Source organism: Aythya marila (genome assembly GCF_965140915.1).
Source record: "Aythya marila genome assembly, chromosome: 1".
Classification (NCBI taxonomy): Eukaryota; Metazoa; Chordata; class Aves; order Anseriformes; family Anatidae; genus Aythya; species Aythya marila.
The window spans coordinates 72,326,348-72,347,874 of record NC_139042.1 but is presented as its reverse complement, the minus strand read 5'-3'; the positions used below and the strand labels follow the sequence as shown (position 1 = coordinate 72,347,874).

Here is a 21,527-nt window from a genome sequence, read left to right as displayed (position 1 = left end):
AAATAGCTTACACTGTTTCAAAGTCAGTTAGCAAAACACAGTTCATTTGAGAGTCATATTGGAATTAGCGCTCATAAATATTTGGCAGCAGTATACTTATGTTTACAAACTGTAACTTGTAAAAATGGATCATGCCAGTACTAGTTAAAAAACAAAACAAAACAAACAAACAAACAAACAAAAACTGCTAGTGATGTGATCCTAGCCAGACTTTCTAAGGAGGCAAGTGACTTTGTTTGCACTGAAGATTGTAGTGAAATTGCAGAGATTTTAGTGCTTTAAACTGTATTTTTGACCATTCTTTGCAGTACGTAGATGAAGTCAGAGTTTATCATAAGCATGCTGCTAAAACTCTGTAGAGAAATTGGACTTTGAAGTGAGGAATTTGAAAGTGAATGATTGTAGGGATTTTTTTATTTTCCTATGACTGCCCCTACAAGCATTTTACTTGCTAAGCCAGTTTAGTTGCTTAACTGTTTCTTTATCATCTCAGTGTTTTTCCATAAGTATTACATAACAAAAAATAATACAGATTTCTGTTTGTGTCATTTCAATATTTAGCTTCTTCTGTACAACAAGTTCAATCTGAAAACTTGTCAGAGTTAAAAGGGAATATTACCACTGTCATCGTCTCTTTGTAGTACTGAGATGTGAGAAACAGAGAGGCCATATAAAGCACACAAAAACTCAAATGTTTTTTCTGGCAGAGAATTCACCAGTAGTAGTGTGTAGTGAGGAAACAACAAATTCCTGTACTTTGGTACAATTTAAACACAGCTGAAAAGGAGGAAATACTACAGGGCTTGGAATGCAAATAAACATAATCCCCTTTCTGCTTCATTGTTACAAACTTTTTTTTTTTTTTCTTCTCCTAATAAATTATCTTGGTTTAAAAATTAATTTTGTTGGAAACAATAAGTTATCATAGGTGTTACCTTTGCTTTGGGTCACTAACATAGTGGTGAGTAATAGGATGTAAGGGCTGCACAAGCAGCCTCCACTTCCAGACATAGTTTTATTACTAGGGAAAAATTTAAAGCATTTTTTGTTATTATTATTTTTTCCTTGTGGTTTTAAAGATATGCCAGCAGCAGCATGGACACATCTTCAGTAGAGATCACATGGTCAGAACAATGGAAACAGCCTAGAAAACTGAAAGAAAAATTTAGTCATAATTTGGACCAAAGACAGATGTAATTTAATTCTTATATTATTGGCAATTTTTAAAGACACACCTTTCCCAAAGTGTGACATAATTTTCAAGAGAGACAATTCTCAATAACAATCTTTGCACCAGAAAGATCACAAGCTGTTAAGTAATTGTACTAAATAAGTATTATAGTCAAACAGGTCTTAGTAAAAGTAGCCAAATTTGGTACCTTGTGTCTTAAAAGGTAACCAAGCAGTCATGTGTGCAAGGAGGTCAACAAAAACCTGCCTCTAGCCATGGTTATCCCTGCCAATGTGTTGTATGAACCCGCCAGGTGAAGCCGCTACATCTTTCTGCCTCACTGACTTCTGCTGACTTCTCTCGAGTGCAGTTAAATTCACCAGTCACAATGTTCAAGAGACTGGAAGGACTGAAATGTCAACAAATGAACAGATGAGAGTTTCTCTGATTGCTCAAGACCTTTAGAAGGGTAAAATGCATTGCAGCAGAGCTAACTTCCCAAAGTGTATGTGTGCAAGGAGGAACACTAAACCAGCAGCTGTGAGAGAAGACAGTGCAATTAATATCTTCAGGTAGGTTTAATATCACAGTAGGTTTAGCTTTCCTCAAAATGCAATGAAGAATAAAAGATGACATGAAAGAAGAAAAGGGGGAGGACAAGCTAATCCCGTTATCCTGCCTGGAAGGCCAGAAAGCAGGGTGGGAGGAAACAAAACCACAGGCTCTGAGTTCAGTTTGGCAATTATTTGTGGCATCTCTTTGCAGGCATTAAAATAGAGCAGTGTTAGGCTTTACACAAATCTGCACAGAATTAACTGGGTAGGGAGTCTAGAAAAGGCAGTGGCCGCGTTGTGCCAGTGTTTCAAGAATAAAGACTTTGTACTCTGCCTGGAATTCATGTGAAACCTCAGTGGCAGTCCCGCTCGCTCACTGCTCCTGGCAGGCATCCCAGCAGTTCCTGTGTCCAAGACTGGGGGAAGGGAGATTAAGAGCAAAAGCACTAAATCCAGTCCGGCTTCCTCCCACATACATCTTAGAGGATGAGGACTGCTCAGCAAACCAAGGAGCAAGAAAAATTTGAGAGAAAGAAGAATCATTTGTTTTCCACATTGTTGAAAGGGGCTGGTCTTTTTTATTAGACTTTATGTCTGTTTATTGTGGCTTACTGGTTTACAGAGGAAACTGCTATTTGCCATTTTCTTGGATTTGTGTAAGTTACTGTACTGATTTCCAGAGGACAATATTATTTTTAGATTTATGCATTACATTGTTTTTTTGTTTTGTTTTGTTTAACAACTAAGGAAACTTCACAAGCCCTAGGCCTCACTATGGTGTTCATCACACTCTCAGTGATGTCAGTGAGAGCTCTGCTTGTAGAAGGAATCAGCCCCTAACAGAAAAAAGGTGAATATGTATATTTAAATTTATTTTTAACAAGTTTTGTATTTCTTCTAATCCTTCAGTAAGGGTAGTGTTCGTAAAATAGCTTGTATTAAATCAGGGAGCAATAATTTTAATCTTACCACAGCCAATAGTATTAAAATCCAAATATATTTTAATATTACCACTGCAGCTCCTCAGTTTGTAATTCCCAGCTTTCTTTAGAAGCTCTACAAAATCTTTGTCTAAACACTAATGCAACTGCAGTCACCAGCTGGCTGTGCCACACAAACCTGTGGGAACACAGTGGAAGGCAAGAGAGCTGTTGTACCAGCTTGGAAAGCTCATCGGCACCCACAGGAGATGAAGACAAGGAAATGTGGCAAAGTAAGGATTACTCATGGACTGGATATTTCATATTGTGATTTCATTTCTTAGTGAATAAACAAACATCTTGAATTTACATCAGTGTACAGCATTAAGATGAGGTGTGCCAGTCCCAGTGCAACCAATTTATCCCTGGCATCTGCATGCCTGTTTGAATGGTTCCAGTACAATATCTTCTGCAGATCTCTTGGTCTGCATCTATTCACAAGCAAAACGAGTGCATTCCCCAAGCCATTCTTTGACCAAAGCAACTAGTTGTCCTCAGCAAGCATAGGAAACTGCTTTCACTCATAAAATGTGCCTTGCCAGGCAGAAATAAATATTTAGAAACCTAAAAGCTATTTCTAGTCTTTTAAAGTCCAGGTTGAGTTCACAGAGGTAACAGGTAGAAAAACCTGCTTGTAAACTTATAAATGGCATTAAGCCTAGAAGTTCTTTATCAGAATATTTATGTTTCTGGACAGTTTTTAGTAACATTCAGATAGAAGCACCTCCCTGAACATACTAAATGGCATCCAAACCTAAGTGTTACAGTCCCTTCCCTAAGATTTAAACTCTAATTATTGGTTTCCAGGCAGGCTTTTCTTTAATGCATGCTTTGTAGTTTCTAAGATCACAGTAAGGATTAGCTTCTTTTCCTGGACCTTAAAGATAGTTTGATATTACATAGAGAGTGAGGTATTAGTTTTACTTATCACTTCCTCCTGTTTGCCACCTAATGGAAGACTTCCTTTCAGTGAAGTTCTGTGCTTCAATCTGTAGGCGTTTAGCCTTCTTGCCAAACACCCATCCCCCTAAAATTAATAGCAGATAAGAGCAGGCTGCATCTTGTAAAACTTCATGCTGTGCTATCTGACCCTGTGTGTCCTCAGAAACACTCTCTCCTACCTTGCAGTGTCAGTTCAGGAGAGCTCTGTACACATGTGCTCAGGAATTCAGAGAGTGCATGATCAAGCCCTAGTAGTTCAGTCCCCCTCTGTCACAGTCAGCCACAGGCAGTGGTGATGTGATTGTGGTAATGAAATGTAGTTAATGACTAACTTTACAGACAAGATCACTAGAGCTGCTGGGCTCTGATTGTTGTGTTTTGTTTTGTTTTGTTTTAATGCGTTTTTTGTTTTTGTTTTTGTTTTTGTTGTTGTTTTAACCAGAATTATATAACGAACTATGTACCTGTTCCACACAAGGGGAAGCCATGAAGTTTACCAGGGAACACAGTGGTAAGAAAAGGTATCGCTGAGGGTCTTTCCTATATTTTTAAGTGTTGCACTTAAGAAAATGTAATCTCTTATTTCTTTTTTTTTTTTTTTTTCCTTAAATTGATAATCTAAGAGCAGAAAATACAGATTTAGAACTGTAGGTCTTTCAAGGCCTTTCAGCCTATTCTTACAGGATACGGAGGTTTAGTAGCATATGTAGTATATGCTGTATTACATTTAATATATGTCTGATGAGATTAGTGCAAATCTCAAGAAGGAAAAGTACATACAAGATTCGTATGCAAATGGGAAAAGGTAATACCGGTTTCAGAGAAATCGAGTTTTGTAAATACTCAGGAGCTCCATCTGCTGCCAGTATTTGGTAGCTCTTTGCATCTAAAAAGTCTTCATAATACTTAAAGGATAATAATTTAAACTACATTCTAAAGCTCGCAAGCAGGTTTCTAATATTAACCTTTTTACTTTTAACTTCAGGAGATGCCTAAGCATTTGGCTCACTTTATGTTTGTTTCCAAGAACTTGTGTATCAAATCCTTCAAAACCCAATTTTTTACTAATACTGGCTGATGATCTTGGTATTGGAGATGTGGGTTGTTATGGCAATGATACAATAAGGTAAGAGTGCTTTCTACAAATTAAATTACCTCCCTCCTTGCTGGTGAATTTTAGTAGGGGGAAAAAAAATGTCACTGATGGCATTACTAGAAAACTTATTAATGGATTAGTTTATCTAGATACACTTCTTTTCAAATACATGTATAAAATAAATGTTTTACAGTAATTTCTATTGGAGTAATAATTATATGAGCATGCTTGAGTGACTTTCTTGGACTTCCAGTTTTCAGCATGTATCATCAGAATTTTGTAAATGTGCAAAATTCTGCACAGAAATGTGCCCTATATTTTTCAGGCATGTGTATAATTTGTAAGTTTCCACAACTCATGGGTTGAAATGCTAAGGACCACGATTAGGATATAGTAACAGCTAACAATTCCAAAAGGCTTGTTACAGAATGACAGCTCAGTCTATGATGTGATCTATTTCTCCCTATTGCACTTTTCAGTCTTGATGTAGCCTGGCTGATTGGTAGAATGATTGTATATATATATATATATCCCTTGCCTATTCTGACCTATTTTAGTCTCACAAATTGTGTGTCCTGTTTCTATTAGTAGAATCTTTTTCACTGTGCTTCATGAGCTTTTGATACAGGGTAGACCAGAAGACCAGAAATGCCTTTATATATATATATATATACATATATCTCTCTATATACATAAAACACATATCTATAGAAAATTCCTTTTCAAAGTAGTTAAGATATCTCAAAAATACATAACACAATTGTCCTAGTTGAGTTGTAGATAAAAAGAGGAATTTGTAAATTTGGTGAGTATGTCCTAGACAAAACTAGGAGGACCAGGACACTGAGAACTTCTGTATAATACATTTTTTATCAGAGATGTGATTTTTCTCTTTAGGACCCCTAACATTGATGGCCTGGCAAAGGAAGGAGTGAGACTTAGTCAGCACATTGCTGCAGCTTCTGTCTGTACTCCAAGCAGAGCAGCCTTCCTGACTGGCAGATACCCCATCAGATCAGGTTGGGCCTCTCTCTAATGGTTGACTGAAGCTTGTCTAGCCATTATTGCTGTTAAAAATCCCCTTAAATAAACCCCTTTAATAAAGGCTTGTTAATCTAAGGATTTGGGGCATCAGTGAGATGGGCAGAAATCAAGATGACTAGATTCACTGATTGAGTTGTATGGGAAAAGCCCCACATAAAGCACGTTTAATGCAGTTAAATAACCACACAGAAACAGATAAAAATCAAAACAGCACAAAGCACTCAGAGGTAGAAACATAAAGGGAAAAAAAATGTAAACACTGTATGTTCAGTGGTATTAAAATTATGTTAAAACATAATATTTTGAGTATCCTGACAAACATTTTCATAATGAAATCTGTTAGGCAGTGAAATAGTTCTCAACAATAATGTTTTAAAACAAATATTTTAAAAACAAGACAAAACTTGAGCCATGTTATCTCCCAGTAATCATGAGAGTGTAGATCTTCTGATCTGATTCTGACTTGCTAAAGAAGATGGTTTTGTGGAGAAAGGAAATCATGAGCTGTACATTTCAGAAGTGTGTGCCCATGACTCTGTGAATCTTTTGTTTTAGATAAACTTTCCCCTTTTTGTCTCTTTTTCGTTTTCTTTCCTTCTTTCCTTCTTTCTTTCTTTCTTTCTTTCTTTCTTTCTTTCTTTCTTTCTTTCTTTCTTTCTTTTTCTTTCTTTCTTTTTCTTTCTTTCTTTCTTTCTTTCTTTCTTTCTTTCTTTCTTTCTTTCTTTCTTTCTTTCTTTCTCTTTCTCTCTCTCTCTCTCTCTTTCTTTCTCTCTTTCTCTCTTTCTCTCTTTCTCTCTCTCTCTCTCTCTCTCTTTCTCTCTTTTCAACATTATGTTGTGATATAACTTTGGTTTTAAGAGGTTGCCTAATGTCCAAACATAGACGTCTTGGTGCAATTTTAGACACTCCAGCATAGCTGAGGTATCTGCATTGGACTAGCATTTACAACACGGGACAGGACTTGGAGGATATATTCTTTTGGGGGTCAATTAGAATATCCTGCAGCGTACTGAACGTACAATAAAAAGGTACTCGACTTAGGCAGCTGAATCTTATTGGTTAGAAAGAACAACCTGAAGAGACTGAAAATCTTAAGTATGGCTTGTTTTAGTTTAAAGACTTATTTTTCTCCAGGCATGGCATCCAATACGTAACACCGTGTTCTTTTTTGGAATGGGTGTTCTGGGGGCCTCCCACCAAATGAAACTACTTTTGCCACAATACTGCACCAGCAAGGCTATTCTACAGCACTTGTAGGTATGAGATGTAGAAACTTGCCGCCTTTTCATTGGTGTTATTAAAACGAGGCTGTTTCAGTAAATATTTTTCTTTTCCAAAATGTTTAGGATCAGTTAGAGTTTTTGTAGGCATAACTTTAAAAATCAGCAGGGTTTTTAGAATTCCACTCACACCCAACAGTGTCAACACAGTATATATGATAAATCCAAAATAAGGATGTATGGAATACTCAGATATACACAGCAAAATAAGTAAATAAATAAAAAATAAATAAAATCTCATTTGCCAAGCACAGATTGCTTTAGAAAAACAGAGATATTCAGTGATCTATCTGAGCAGGAAAATGTCTGCCAGTTGACACCCAGACACTACAGTGTCTTAATTATATCTGATGGATAGATTTTCTATTACTTATGCATCCCACTTATCATACAAACTCTAAAAATACCTTAAGTTTCTGCAAAAAACAGTTCTGCAAAGTGAGACACTCCCCCCCCCCCCCAAAAAAAAAAAAAAAAAAAAAAAAAGCTGAAAGAGTCCCATTGCCTCTGGTGGTTTTTGGATCAGAACCCATGTTCAAGAAAGAAAATCCCATTAACTGTTTGCCAGTTTCACCTGAACAGTGATTATGGATTTGTCCTTCAAGCACCTCTCATTCTTAAGCTCTTTTTGAGGTAGCAAATGTGTCATGTGCTTAACTGTAATGACTATGATTTCCATGCCTCTTCTTGGCTCTGGCACACTGAGGTGTCATGTAGTTCCTAATGAGTATTAGTGATGTACAAGCTTCACAGGAGCCTGTGCAAAAAGGGGATCTTTCCTAGCTCCTTGCAGTCTGTTACAGCTTGTGCTGTTAAACGCATTCATATTCAGGCTCACAGAGCTGGTTTGGAGCTTTCCAAAGTTATTTCTCTGGCTAATAGGCCCAAAGCCCATGGTCATAGACTGTCTGTCCTTCAATGTCAGGATAATTACACTGCTCTGTAATATGACTTCATTAAGCTTCATTATCAGTGCATGACATATTCTGATATGTCCAATTGTACTGGATAATTGGATAATTGTACTGGATAATTGGAATGGCCTATTTTTGCTACTCATTTTAGGATGAATATAGACACAGAGACCCAATGTGTACAGCTTCTTCCTGAAATCTGTTCTTGAATGTGAAGGTCAAATAGAAATTTTGTGTAAATTAGCTCATATTTTTGCACTGTTTATTTTGGCAAAAGGGATTCTCCCCGCCAGGCCATCCATTAATGAATGACTACATTATCATTTAAAAATAATAAGCACCAAATAGCACAACCATATTGGTACTTATTCAGGGAGGTGGCTGAGCTGGACCATTGCCCTGTATGGAATTTTGTTAAGATAAGTGAGGAAAAACAGATATTCTGCTCAGACAGAGTGCCAGAGTATGATTGCTCCCAGAGAGCCTGTCCTATTCCAACCTGCTCCTCCCTTGGCTGCACCTTAACTGAGGAGTGCAGCCAAACTTTTAGAAATACTGGCAGACACATGAGACTAATAATGTTGGATTTTGTTTAATACCTTTATTTTGTATTTGCAGGGAAGCGGCATATGGCTGTGAATCCTCCCAAGATCATTGCCAGGCGCAGAATTGAGGCGCAGAATTGAGGCGCCCCCTCCCCAGCCGTTCAAAAGCTGCCCCTAGGGAGCTCGAGCAACCAGGACGGGCAAACAGGGCATGGCGCGTCAGAAGGGCGTGGCGCAGCAGTTCGCGCAGGCAGGGTGGGCAGGAAGGGCAGAGCACTCCCCTCGCCCATAAGAACACCTCCTTAATGACAGCCGTTAGCTAGGTGATAATGGTCTCCACCAGGCAGGGTGCGCTCTCCAGGAAGTCGGTACACACCCAGACTGACTACCCGTTAAAAAATGCCGCAGTTCAGGTCACGGGATGCAAGGAGCATCTGAGCCTGTTCCTGCCATCAGCGGGAGGCAGAGAAACTGCGTGCATGAGGTGCGAGCAGGTGGGTGACCTGGTCCGCATGGTGGCAGAACTCAAGGAGAAGGTGGAGAGGTTGAGGGATATCAGGGAGTGTGAGTGGGAGATAGACTTGTGGAGCTACTCCCTGCAGGGCCTCAAGGAGAGGTATCGAGGTGAGACACCCGCTGACCGATGCCCAGCCTAACCCCAAGCAGTCTGGCCCCCTCCCCCAGCTAGCCACCCCTATATATTGTTTAGCATGACATCAGATGGTATGGAATACCCCTTTGGCTACTTTGGGTCACCTGTCCTGGGTCTGTCCCCTCCCAGCTCTTACTGCACCCCCAGCCTGCCCGTTGGCAGGACAGAGCAAGAAGCTGAAATGTCCTTGGCTTAGTATAAGCACTGCTCTGCAACAATTAAAACATCGGGGTGTTATCAGCACTCTTCTCATCCTAAGCCATAACACAGCATTCTACCAGCCACTAGGAAGAAAATCAACTCTGTTCTAACTGAAACCAGGACATCTATCCACCCCTTATTCCATATCATTTATGTCATGCTCAGGTTACACTCTTTTCCATACATTCTAATTAGTCACCATTTTCATGTAGGGTAGATTGTAGTCGTGGTAGTGATAACATACAGTATTATATAGTAATTAACATGGTATAATTCAATTCATGGGCTATTCTCACCCAGTATTAAATCTCCTTGAGGTACACACCGGACCTCTCCGTTCTTTGCATCACCCACCAAGTGTATCCAGGTCCCTGAGCAAAAACAATTCCACGAATGGGTTTGCCTTTTCCTGAGGCAGGAGTAGCCCAGACTGTTTTACCCAGCATATTTCTTACATGCACTACAGGAACTTTATCCTCATCTACAGTACATAACAAGTTTGATTGGGCAGGTCCAGCTCAGTTGGCAGATCCCCTAGTATTGACTAACCAGGTGGCCTTTGCCAAATGCGTATCCCAATTTTTGAATGTCCCAGCGCCCATTGCTTTCAATGTAGTCTTTAACAGTCCATTGTATCGTTCAGCTTTCCCGGAGGCTGGTGCATGATAGGGGATGTGATACACCCACTCAATACCATGCTCTTTGGCCCAAGTGTCTATAAGGTTGTTTAGGAAATGAGTCCCATTGTCTGACTCTATTCTTTCTGGGGTGCCATGTCGCCATAGGACTTGCTTTTCAAGGCCCAGGATAGTGTTCCGGGCGGTGGCATGAGGCACAGGATATGTTTCCAGCCATCCGGTGGTTGCTTCCACCATTGTAAGTACGTGGCGCTTGCCATTGCGAGTTTGAGGGAGTGTGATGTAATCAATCTGCCAGGCCTCTCCATATTTCTATTTCAGCCATCGTCCTCCATACCAAAGAGGCTTTGACTGTTTGGCTTGCTTGATTGCAGCACATGTTTCACAGTCATGAATAACCTGTGCTATAGCGTCCATGGTCAGGTCCACCCCTCGATCACGAGCCCATCTGTATGTTGCATCTCTACCTTGATGGCCTGAGGTGTCATGGGCCCATCGGGCTATAAATAATTCACCTTTATGCTGCCAATCCAGATCCACCTGAGCTACTTCAATCTTAGCAGCCTGATCCACCTGCTGGTTGTTCTGATGTTCTTCAGTAGCCCGATTCTTGGGCACATGAGCATCTACGTGACGTACTTTCACAGCCAGCTTCTCTACCCGAGCAGCAATATCTTGCCACAATGCAGCAGCCCAGATGGGTTTGCCCCTACGCTGCCAGTTGTTTTGCTTCCATTGCTGTAACCATCCCCACAGGGCATTTGCTACCATCCATGAATCGGTGTAGAGATAGAGAACTGGCCATTTTTCTCGTTCAGCAATGTCTAAAGCCAGCTGAATGGCCTTCACTTCTGCAAACTGACTCGATTCACCTTCTCCCTCAGCAGCTTCTGCAACTCGTCGTGTAGGACTCCATACAGCAGCCTTCCATCTCCGATGCTTTCCCACAATACAACAGGACCCATCAGTGAACAGGGCATATTTCTTTTCATTCTCTGGTAACTGGTTGTACAGTGGGGCTTCTTCAGCACGACCCACCTCCTCCTCGGATGATATCCCAAAGTATTTGCCTTCTGGCCAGTCCATAATCACTTCCAGTATTCCTGGGCGACTGGGGTTTCCTATTCAAGCCTGCTGAGTAATCAGTGCAACCCACTTGCTCCATGTAGCATCAGTTGCATGATGCGTAGAAGAGACCCTTCCCTTGAACATCCAGCCTAGTACTGGCAATCGGGGTGCTAGGAGGAGCTGCGCTTCAGTACCGACCACCTCCGAAGCAGATCGAACTCCTTCATATGCTGCCAATATCTCCTTTTCAGTTGGAGTATAGCGGGCCTCAGACCCTCTGTATCCCCGACTCCAAAACCCCAGGGGCCGACCTCGAGTTTCCCCAGGTTCTTTCTGCCAGAGGCTCCAGGTGGGGCCGTTCTCCCCGGCTGCAGTGTAGAGCACATTCTTTACATCTGGTCCTGTTTGAACTGGCCCAAGGGCTACTGCATGGACTATTTCCTGCTTGATTTGTTCAAAGGCTTGTCGTTGTTCAGGGCCCCATTCAAACTCATTCTTCTTACGGGTTACTTGGTAGAGCGGGTTTACAATCAGACTGTAATTTGGGATGTGCATTCTCCAAAACCCCACAACACCTAGGAAAGTCTGTGTTTCCTTTTTGTTAGTTGGTGGAGACATAGCTGTTATTTTGTTGATCACATCCATTGGGATTTGACGACGTCCATCTTGCCATTTTATTCCTAAAAACTGGATCTCTCGTGCAGGTCCTTTGACTTTATTTTGTTTTATGGCAAAACCGGCTTTCAGAAGGATTTGGACTATTTTCTTCCCTTTCTCAAAAACTTCCTCTGCTGTGTCACCCCACACAATAATGTCATCGATGTACTGCAGGTGTTCAGGAGCTTCCCCCTGCTCCAGCGCAGACTGGATTAGCCCATGGCAAATGGTAGGGCTGTGTTTCCACCCCTGGGGCAGTCGATTCCAAGTATATTGGACTCCCCTCCAAGTGAAAGCAAACTGTGGCCTGCACTCTGCTGCTAGAGGGATGGAGAAAAATGCATTAGCGATATCAATTGTGGTGTACCACTTGGCTGCCTTCGATTCAAGTTCGTACTGAAGTTCCAGCATGTCCGGCACTGCAGCACTCAGTGGTGGCGTCACTTCGTTCAGGCCACGATAGTCCACTGTTAGTCTCCACTCACCATTAGACTTTCACACTGGCCATATGGGACTACTGAAAGGTGAATGAGTCTTGCTGATCACTCCTTGGCTCTCCAATTGACGAATTAGCTTATGGATGGGAATCAGGGAGTCCTGGTTAGTGTGATATTGCCGCCGGTGCACAGTTGTGGTAGCGATTGGCACTTGCTGTTCTTCGACCCTCAGCAACCCCACAACAGAGGGGTCCTCGGAGAGACCAGGCAAGGTAGATAATTGTTTAATGCCCTCTGTCTCTAAGGCAGCTATACCAAAAGCCCACCGGAACCCTTTTGGGTCCTTGCAATATCCTCTTCTAAGATAGTCTATGCCAAGGATACACAGAGCATCTGGGCCAGTCGCAATGCGGTGCTTTTCCCACTCATTCCCAGTCAGACTCACTTCAGCCTCCAATACAGTCAACTGCTGAGATCCCCCTGTCACTCCACAAATACAGATGGGCTCTGGTCCTTTATATCTCGATGGCATTATAGTACATGGTGCACCGGTGTCTACTAAAGCCTTATACTTCTGTGTGTCTGATGTGCCAGGCCATCGAATCCACACAGTCCAATAAACTCGATTGTCCCTTTCCTCCCCCTGGCTGGAGGCAGGGCCTCCCTAATCCTGGTCAGAATCTTCTTCGTTTCTGTGTTTGAAGGACTGTCTGCTGGGAGTTGGAGCAGCAAACTTTTCAGAGAACCCCTTTTTCCTGATTGTTTTCTTTTGCAACTCACGTACCCGTGCCTCTAGGGTCGCAGTAGATTTTCCATCCCATTTTCTCATGTCCTCTCCATGGTCTCGTAAGTAAAACCACAGGGTGGCACAGGGTGAGTACCCACCATATCGTCTTCCTTGTGCGGATGAATGCCTACCCCTGATAGCTGAGACACTGCTTTGTACAGGTGCAGAGGAGAATAATCTCTCTTCAAGTTGGTGAACCTTTTCAGAAAGTTTCTCCACAGTGTTCTCTTTTGGTCGGTGGACACTGGTTGGTTCAGGTGGGGATGAAGATAGATTCTCTTTAAGTTGGTGGAACTCTTCAAAAAGTTTCTCCACAGCTGAGACGCAGGCCTGTAAGGAAGAGGAGAGACTTTCTTCGTACTGCCGGAGTTGTTTAGCCACTTCATCCACTGTGGGTTCCTCATCCTCTTTCCAGGCCATTATTGCCAATGAGCTGGCATATGATGATGGTGCACTCTGTACAAACTTCCGCCACATGGGTCGTGTACACCTGACTTCATCTGGATCTTTGGATGTTTGTCTGAGGTCTGGATCCTCATAAATCACTTCCCGTATGGCTAATTCCCTCAGGTACTGGATTCCCTTCTCCATAGTGGTCCACTTGCCTGGTAGACATAAAAGTTCTTCCTTGAAGGGATACCTTTCCCTCACAGCTGAGAGGAGACGCCTCCAGAGGCTGTGAGATTGTGCTCCATCTGCAATTGCTTTGTCAATGCCTGCGTCTCTAGCAAGGGATCCCAGTCGCTTGGCTTCCCTGCCGTCTAATTCCACACAATTGGTTCCAGTGTCCCAGCACCGGAGCAACCAGGTGACAAGCTGCTCACCTATACAGCGACCAAAATCTTTTCGCACATCTCGTAACTCATGCTCATTTAGGCTTCGGGTAGTTACTGTTGATTTTTTTGGCATCCTCATCTTCCTCCTCCTGAATCCCTGATGGCCCAGCATCGTCGTTGTCTCTATACCTAGATTTGGCAGAAGACTCTCTGCGTTCCAAACGACCTGAATCTCTATACCATTTTTTCACCTTCTCTACAGGGGCAGCTTGCACTGCTACAGCTCATTTCTCTGACCTCATTACAGGATCTGCCTCAGGGGTTGGAATACCCTCTGCAGGGTCAACTTGCACTGCTACAGCTCGTTTCTCTGACCCAGCCACAGGAGCTGGAGCAGCTGCAGGAACTGGAGCTGGAGCAGCTGCAGGAGCTGGGACTGGAGCAGCTGCAGGAACCGGAGTTAGAGCGGCTTCAGGAACTGAAACTGGAGCAGCTTCAGGAACTGGAACTGGGGCGGCTGCAGGAGCTGGAACTGGAGCGGCTGCAGGAGCTGGGACTGGAGCGGCTGCAGGAGCTGGGACTGGAGTGGCTGCAGGAGCTGGAACTGGAGCGGCTGCAGAGTCCACCGTAGGGGTCACAGTGGCCGTTGGATCTGTCACAGGACTTGGAGTGGCCGCAGGGTCTGTCACTAAGTTGATAGCAGTATCAATGGCAGCTCGATAGGCACGAGCCAGGCCCCAGCATGTTACAATGATTTGTGTTACTTTGGAACTGCCAGAATCATGACACTTTTTTTTTCAAGCATTCTGCCAGTTTCTTAGGATTTTGCAGTTGTTCAGGGGTGAATTTCCAAAACACTGGGGGTGCCAACTGCTCTAGATGCCTGCCCATATCCTCCCATACTCCCTGCCACCCACAACTATACTGCCTCCGGGCAGATCTCCGGATGAGCTTCCTAAGTAGTTGTTTAACTTTAAGCAGAATCTGAAGCGCATTCAGGAGGCAGAACAACAAGACTATGCTGGTCTGAGTATCCCAAGGATATTCAGTATCTTGGAGAGCTATTGTAATAAGCTCGGAGGATAAGAGGGTGGTGAAGGAGGAAGGGAGAGTGATCAAGTACGAGAAAATATCTTCCCCTTTCCCCTCCACACATTGACTCCCTAATGAAAAAAGGCAACAGGTATAATTGCTAATAGTTTCCAAAATACAGTTTCCAAAGTATAGAGTCAACGATGTTACTGAGTACAAATACCAAGTTAGAGTCATGACCAGATATTTCATCGTCTCATAAGCCACTGTTACAACACACAGTACCATAATGATCTGAGACTAGGGCCCGGAGAGGATAAACAACATGACAGAGAGCACATACAGAAAATAATGTGCTATAATACTCAATTTGGAAAACAGGCGCAGCAGAGTTAAGATTAAAGCAATCAGCATTATGACAAGTGACTATTAAGCAGGTCTAATACTTATACCAATTTTAGTTTAACACATTCTGGTCAGATCTGCCGTTATCTCAACCTTTCGAGCCCCATGTTGGGCACCAAAAAGACTGTCGTGGTTTAACCCAGCCGGCAGCTAAACACCACGCAGCCGTTCGCCCCCCTTCCCCCCTCCCTCTCTGGGACGGGGGAGAGAAATGGAAAGTGAAGCCCGTGAGTTGAGATAAAGACAGTTTAATAAGACAGGAAAATAATAATACTAATAATAATAATAATACAATGATAATAATAGTACTACTAATAATAATATGTACAAACAAGGGATGCACAATGCAATTGCTCATCACCCGCTGACGGATGCCCAGCCTAAACAACAGCAGTCCAGCCCCCTCCCCCGGCTAGCCACCCCTATATATTGTTTAGCATGATGTCAGATGGTATGGAATACCCCTTTGGCCAGTTTGGGTCACCTGTCCTGGGTCTGTCCCCTCCCAGCTCTTACTGCACCCCCAGCCTGCCTGTTGGCAGGACAGAGCAAAAGGCTGAGGTGTCCTTGGATTGGTATAAGCACTGCTCTGCAACAATTAAAACATCGGGGTGTTATCAGCACTCTTCTCATCCTAAGCCAAAACACAGCATTCTACCAGCCACTAGGAAGAAAATCAACTCTGTTCTAACTGAAACCAGGACAGCAGGTAACCAAATTAAAGCCAAAACTTGCATCCCAGTCCTTGACCTGAATAGTGAGTGAGGATCTGGATCCTGGCATTTATGCGCGATAGCTTCTACGCAGCCGAAGTAAATACACCCCGGGTGCCCTGAGCTGAAGGACCACGACGGTGGGAACGATAAACTCCCAACCGACCCTGAACGTGTGCGGGATTTGCTGCTCCACCTGGATCTATACAAGTACTTGGGTCCAGATGGGACTCATCCCAGGGTGCTTAAGGAGCTGGCTGACGCCATCGCGGGACCTCTCTCAATTATTTTTCAATGGTCTTGTGAATCTGGAGAGGTCCCAGTGGACTGGAAGCTGGCAAATGTCGTACCAATTTTCAAGAAGGGCAAGAAAATAGACCGTGGCAACTACAGGCCTGTTAGTCTCACATCAGCACCTGGTAAAATTATGGAGAAGATGATCCTTGAAGCTCTTGAAGCACACCTGGGGGACAATGCAGTCATTGGTCCCAGCCAACGTGGGTTCATGAGGGGTAGGTCCTGCCTAACAAATCTGAATTCCTTTCATGATAAGATCACCCATCTGGTTGATCAAGGGAAACCAGCTGACGTGATCTTTTTGGACCTGAGCAAAGCTTTTAACATGGCTTCCCGTGGGATCCTACTGGACAAAATGTCCAGCATACAACCTAACAAAAACATCATGCGATGGGTGAGCAATTGGCTGACAGGCAGGGCTCAAGGGCTTGTGGTAAATGGGGCCACATCAGGCTGGCACATGGTCACTAGTGGGGACCCTCAAGGCTCCATTTTAGGGCCAGTCCTCTTCAGTGTTTTTATAAACGATTTAGATGTAGGACTAGAATGTGTTTTGAGCAAATTTGCTGATGACACCAAACTTGGAGGAGTTGTAGACTCAGATGAGGGGCTGAGGGTGGAAAGGCCTTGCAGAGAGATCTGGACAGATTGGAGAGCTGGGCGATCACCAACCTCATGAAGATTAACAAGAGCAAGTGCCGGGTCCTGCACCTGGGATGGGGCCACCCTGGCTATACGTACAGACTGGGTGACGAGATGCTGGAGAGCAGCCCCGCAGAGAGGGATCCAGGGGTGGTGGTTCACAGCAAGTTGAACATGAGCCAGCAGTGTGCCCTGGCAGCCAGGAGGGCCAACCGTATCCTGGGGTGCATCAAGCACAGCATTGCTAGTCAATCAAGGGAAGTGATTGTCCCGCTCTACTCTGCGCTGGTGCGGCCTCACCTCGAGTACTGTGTGCAGTTCTGGGCACCACAGTACAGAAAGGACAGTAAACTGCTGGAGAGTGTCCAGAGGCGGGCGACGAAGATGGTGAAGGGCCTAGAGGGGAAGACGTATGAGGAGTAGCTGAGGTCACTGGGCCTGTTCAGCCTGGAGAAGGGGAGGACCTCATTGCAGCGTACAAATTCCTCACAAGGGGGAGTGCAGAGGCAGGTGCTGACCTATTCTCTGTAATCACCAATGATAGGACCCACGGGAATGGTGTTAAGCTGAGGCAGGGAAGGTTTAGGCTGGACGTCAGGAAGAGGTTCTTCACAGAGAGGAGGGTGGTTGCACGCTGGAACAGGCTCCCCAGGGAACTAGTCACTGCACCAAGCCTGTCTGAATTTAAGAAGCGATTGGACTGTGCACTTAGTCACGTGGTCTAAACTTTTGGGTAGACCTGTGCGGTGCCAGGAGTTGGACTTGATGATCCTTATGGGTCCCTTCCAACTCGGGATATTCTATGATTCAATAAATAGTGTAGTCAGAGGTCATGGGGCTAGATTTAGAAAAGTCCTGCATAAAGAAGGGATCTCAGAAAAGAAAATTTAAATAACATTAATATCAAGAAAAGGAATTCTGATTGCTAAATTCTTTATCTGTCATGACTAGACAGATGAAAACCTATGATGGCAAGTTTGCCTTTAAGGTCATTTTCTTTTTTATTCATATCTTTTATTTATTTGTATTTATTTTTTTAACAGGCTCTGTACTAATTTTCCTCACAGAATGACTAACAGAAATATGACCCTTGTGCACCTTTTGTAGTTAATTCATTAGGTCAACTCTAACCACTAAGCCCCTTGTCAGGTTATTTCTGCTAGTGATAAGGAGCAATTGACCTTAAAACTTTGAAGCCAGGTAGATGAGCTTATTCCACAAGGTCTCTTGGCTCCAACCTTGTGAAGTGAAACCTGCCAGGTGTGGGTCATTTTACCTTTGCTATATAGGAAGCCTGAGGACTTGTGGGGGAATTGCCTCCCCAGGAGAGACTGAGACTTGGGTTGCCTAGGGTGTTTTTCTCTTGTGGTGACTTGGGCTCAGCATTCCCCTGTAGGCTGCTTTTCCTTCGTGTTTTCTGCCCTCTCTGTGAGATAGTTTTAGAGACTCTATGAGCCAGTTACATTGGTGGTGCCTTCTTCAGTAAAACCTTGGTGGCGCTATTTCACCGCGAAGCGCTTTGGAAGTGACTCGAGTTCAGAAGACTACAGGTAAGTGTTCCTGGGTTCTGTGGTTGTTGCTGTGGAGGAGTTTGAGTACTTCCTTCACCTTGTCTGTTTTCCGTGAAATTACTTAGGTGGATTCTAATCTCCATTCCAAGCACTGGGGGAGCACTGGGGGGGGGGGGGGGGGAAGGCCTCCGAAACCCAAGTGCACACAGGTAAGCCTGACTTTGAAGAATGTTCTTCAGTATTTGGAAGATTGAAAAACAGGCTGTGTGAAAAAGGTACCTTCATGTGAATGCAGAATTTGCCTTGTGGTAAGTAGAAACAGACTGGGATGGATACGAGGCGCAGAACGGAGGCGCAGAACGGAGGCGCAGAATCATGGTTTTGATTATTTTTATGGCATGCCTTTCACCCTCATGAATGAGTGTCAAGGCACGGATGACCCTGAGCTGGACAAGTCTCTGCAAGATAAATATTGGCTTCACTCACAGATAATCTTCCTTGCAGTGCTTACACTTCTGATTGGAAAACTTACCAGCTTATTCCAGGTAAAATGGAAAATAATTATATGTGTGACCATCTGCAGTCTCCTATATTTCCTTTCTTGGTTCTCCAACTATGGATTCACCAAGTACTGGAACTGTATCCTGAAGAGAAACCATGATATCACAGAACAACCAATGAACCTAGAAAAAACTACTTCTAATATGCTGATGGAGGCAGTTTCATTCATTGAAATGTAACCAACAAAAATTGTATCACCTCTTAAGGATTTTCTAAATCTGCTGCATCATACACCACTTGGTTAGGCAGCTGGCATGCTGCACCATCTGCCCCTAGTGCTGGCAAGTGACAATTTGGTGTTTTCTAGTATCCCGCAACTTGTCAGCATGCAACTGCTGTCCTTCACCTTTTACATAGCTTGTCAGCAACTCAGGAAAAGATACAATGATTTTGTTGCCTTTATGTTTTGTTCTGAAAGGGGTCCTGGCCAAGGACTATGAATTCCTATTCATAGGAATAGAAAAATAATCTTAGCCTGATGAATGGACTGTCATTTAAAGTTCCATATGAAGTTAATATTTTACAAGTTGGAGACTGATACTGAATTTTGTTTTGTTTTCCCAAGGTGCCCTTCATTTACAGTACTATCAGCTAGAGATAAACTAACTGCTAATTTCTTAGAAATATGTATGTGACAAGCCTGAGTATATCCCTGAATAACATTATATTATTTCTCTGTGGGATTGGGGGTTTTTTGTTTGTTCCTTTTTTAAGGGAAATTGGGGTGAGAGAAAACTCTTCTGTAAAACTTTGAACACAGATGTCCTCATAGAGGATATCCTCAGGTTCATAGGATATCCTGCCTGGCCTCTAGCTGCCCATGTTAAAGGAATGCGGTTCCTTGTGGTTTGAGTGTCATACCTGCCAGTTTCACAAGGATGTCTCAGATACTCAGTGACACCAATATTTGGGTTTAAGCAAGTGAGTCCTCTTCTCCCTGCCTCTGTGTGTGTATCAGTCTTTAGGCTATGAACTTTTGTGCTTGTTTATCTAATGTTCTACACATATTTAATTTGGAACAAGAGAAACATCCCATTACTATTTTGGTCTTCATACAGAACCAAAATCTTCGAGGAGTGTTTTAATCCCCTCTGTCTCCCAAGGCTTCAAAAATGCAAAGATGTCAAAATCCAAAATTCTTACTCTAGATCCTAAACATATTTTTAGTAAGATAGTCACTACCGTATTACTGTTATATATATCACTTGCATATTACTGTTATATTTTGTTCTGAGTGATAGTTTGTAGAGAAATGACTACTGTTGTTTTTTTTGTTTTGTTTCAGAAACAAGCAGAGACCATTTCTTCTCTTTTTTTCCCTTTTACATGTTCACACTCCTCTCGTTACCATGGAGAAGTTTCTGGGAAGAAGCAGACATGGCTTATATGGAGATAGTGTAGAGGAGATGGACTGGATAGTGGGTACGTGATGGCTTGAAGGAAATCCTTTATTTATTTGACTGTGAAAAAGAAACACCCCAACGAAGGGATGGTCACAGAACTCCCTATTCGTATATGACAAAAAAAAACTTGCCTTGGATATACAGTTAGCTCCAAAGATTGCCATTTTATTACCACAACTTTTTTCTTTCTTTTAGGTTGAAAGTGCAGGCTTTTCTTGTGAGGCTTTTTAGTTCCTACTTTTTAATTGACACACTTCTGTGTTGCAGTGTTAAAAGAAGTCAGCTAATCAGATTATTAATCAAATGTATTATATTACTCCAGCTGTCTAGTCTCAAAAGATATAACAGGTGCTGCTGATGAAGATTACATAATACACTGGTTGTTTTGTGTACTTGTTCCCTTCTATCAAGGAATAATCCTTACAGCAGAAATCTGAACTCCTTCCTAGCCAAAAGGTCAATTTAAGAAGTTATAATGTTTCATTTAATAAGTTAATTAAATTTAAAAATGTAACTTGCACTCACAGCTCAGATTTATACCTAAGCCTTAATTAGTAGTTCCTTTTTGCTTCAATGAGATGGAGAAAGATAGCTCTTATTAACATTTCCTGAAAAGTGAAGGTCCTACTGACAAAGTATGCACCACTCACCTCTAGTTGCCACACTCCAGACCAGATTCCCTGAGCCTTTTCTACATCCAATAATCATGTTTAAAAAAATCTGCCTTGAAAGGAGCCTGACTGCTTGTGATTGGCAGGCCGAGCACCTCTGCAAGATCTGATCACACCAGAGGACTCTGGCACAATCCTTTTCTAATTTTTGGCACTAACTAAATTCAGACACAAGCTACTGAAGCAGAGCAGAATAGCAGAAGTACAACGGTGTAAGGAACATGTGTCACATAGGCCAAACAGGATGCCGCTAGTGAGGACAAAGAGATTTGGGCTGTAATTCAGAACCAAGAGGTCTAGATTCAATCTAAATTCCTTTTTGGAGGTAGAGTTTGTTTTTAGTCAAATGACTATCTTGGCCAAGGGGATGCATGAAATCTAGCTCATGACCCCCATCACTGGCCTTTATTTTTTTTCTTGCATGTCAGCTGTTGTTGCTTCTGTAGCTATGGAAGCTGTTTGTGGTGATCATATTTTGATGCAGTGGGTGATTGGGAAAAGCAACCGAAGATAAATTATACTCTGTATAAATGTTTTATCCTGTCAGTAC

The 21,527-nt window shown here is 42.8% G+C and overlaps 1 pseudogene across 1 annotated transcript in view; it reads left to right on the top strand.

The window, feature by feature from the left end:
- The first annotated feature begins 4,105 nt into the window (after positions 1–4,105).
- The window catches only part of LOC309880410 (arylsulfatase D-like), a 29,631-nt pseudogene continuing 12,209 nt past the window's right edge, over positions 4,106–21,527 (top strand). The window contains exons 1-6 of the transcript XR_014319582.1: positions 4,106–4,158; positions 4,633–4,773; positions 5,641–5,762; positions 6,922–7,078; positions 18,701–19,078; positions 20,189–20,329. The product of XR_014319582.1 is annotated as an arylsulfatase D-like (transcript). The remainder of the gene's footprint in view (positions 4,159–4,632; positions 4,774–5,640; positions 5,763–6,921; positions 7,079–18,700; positions 19,079–20,188; positions 20,330–21,527) is intronic.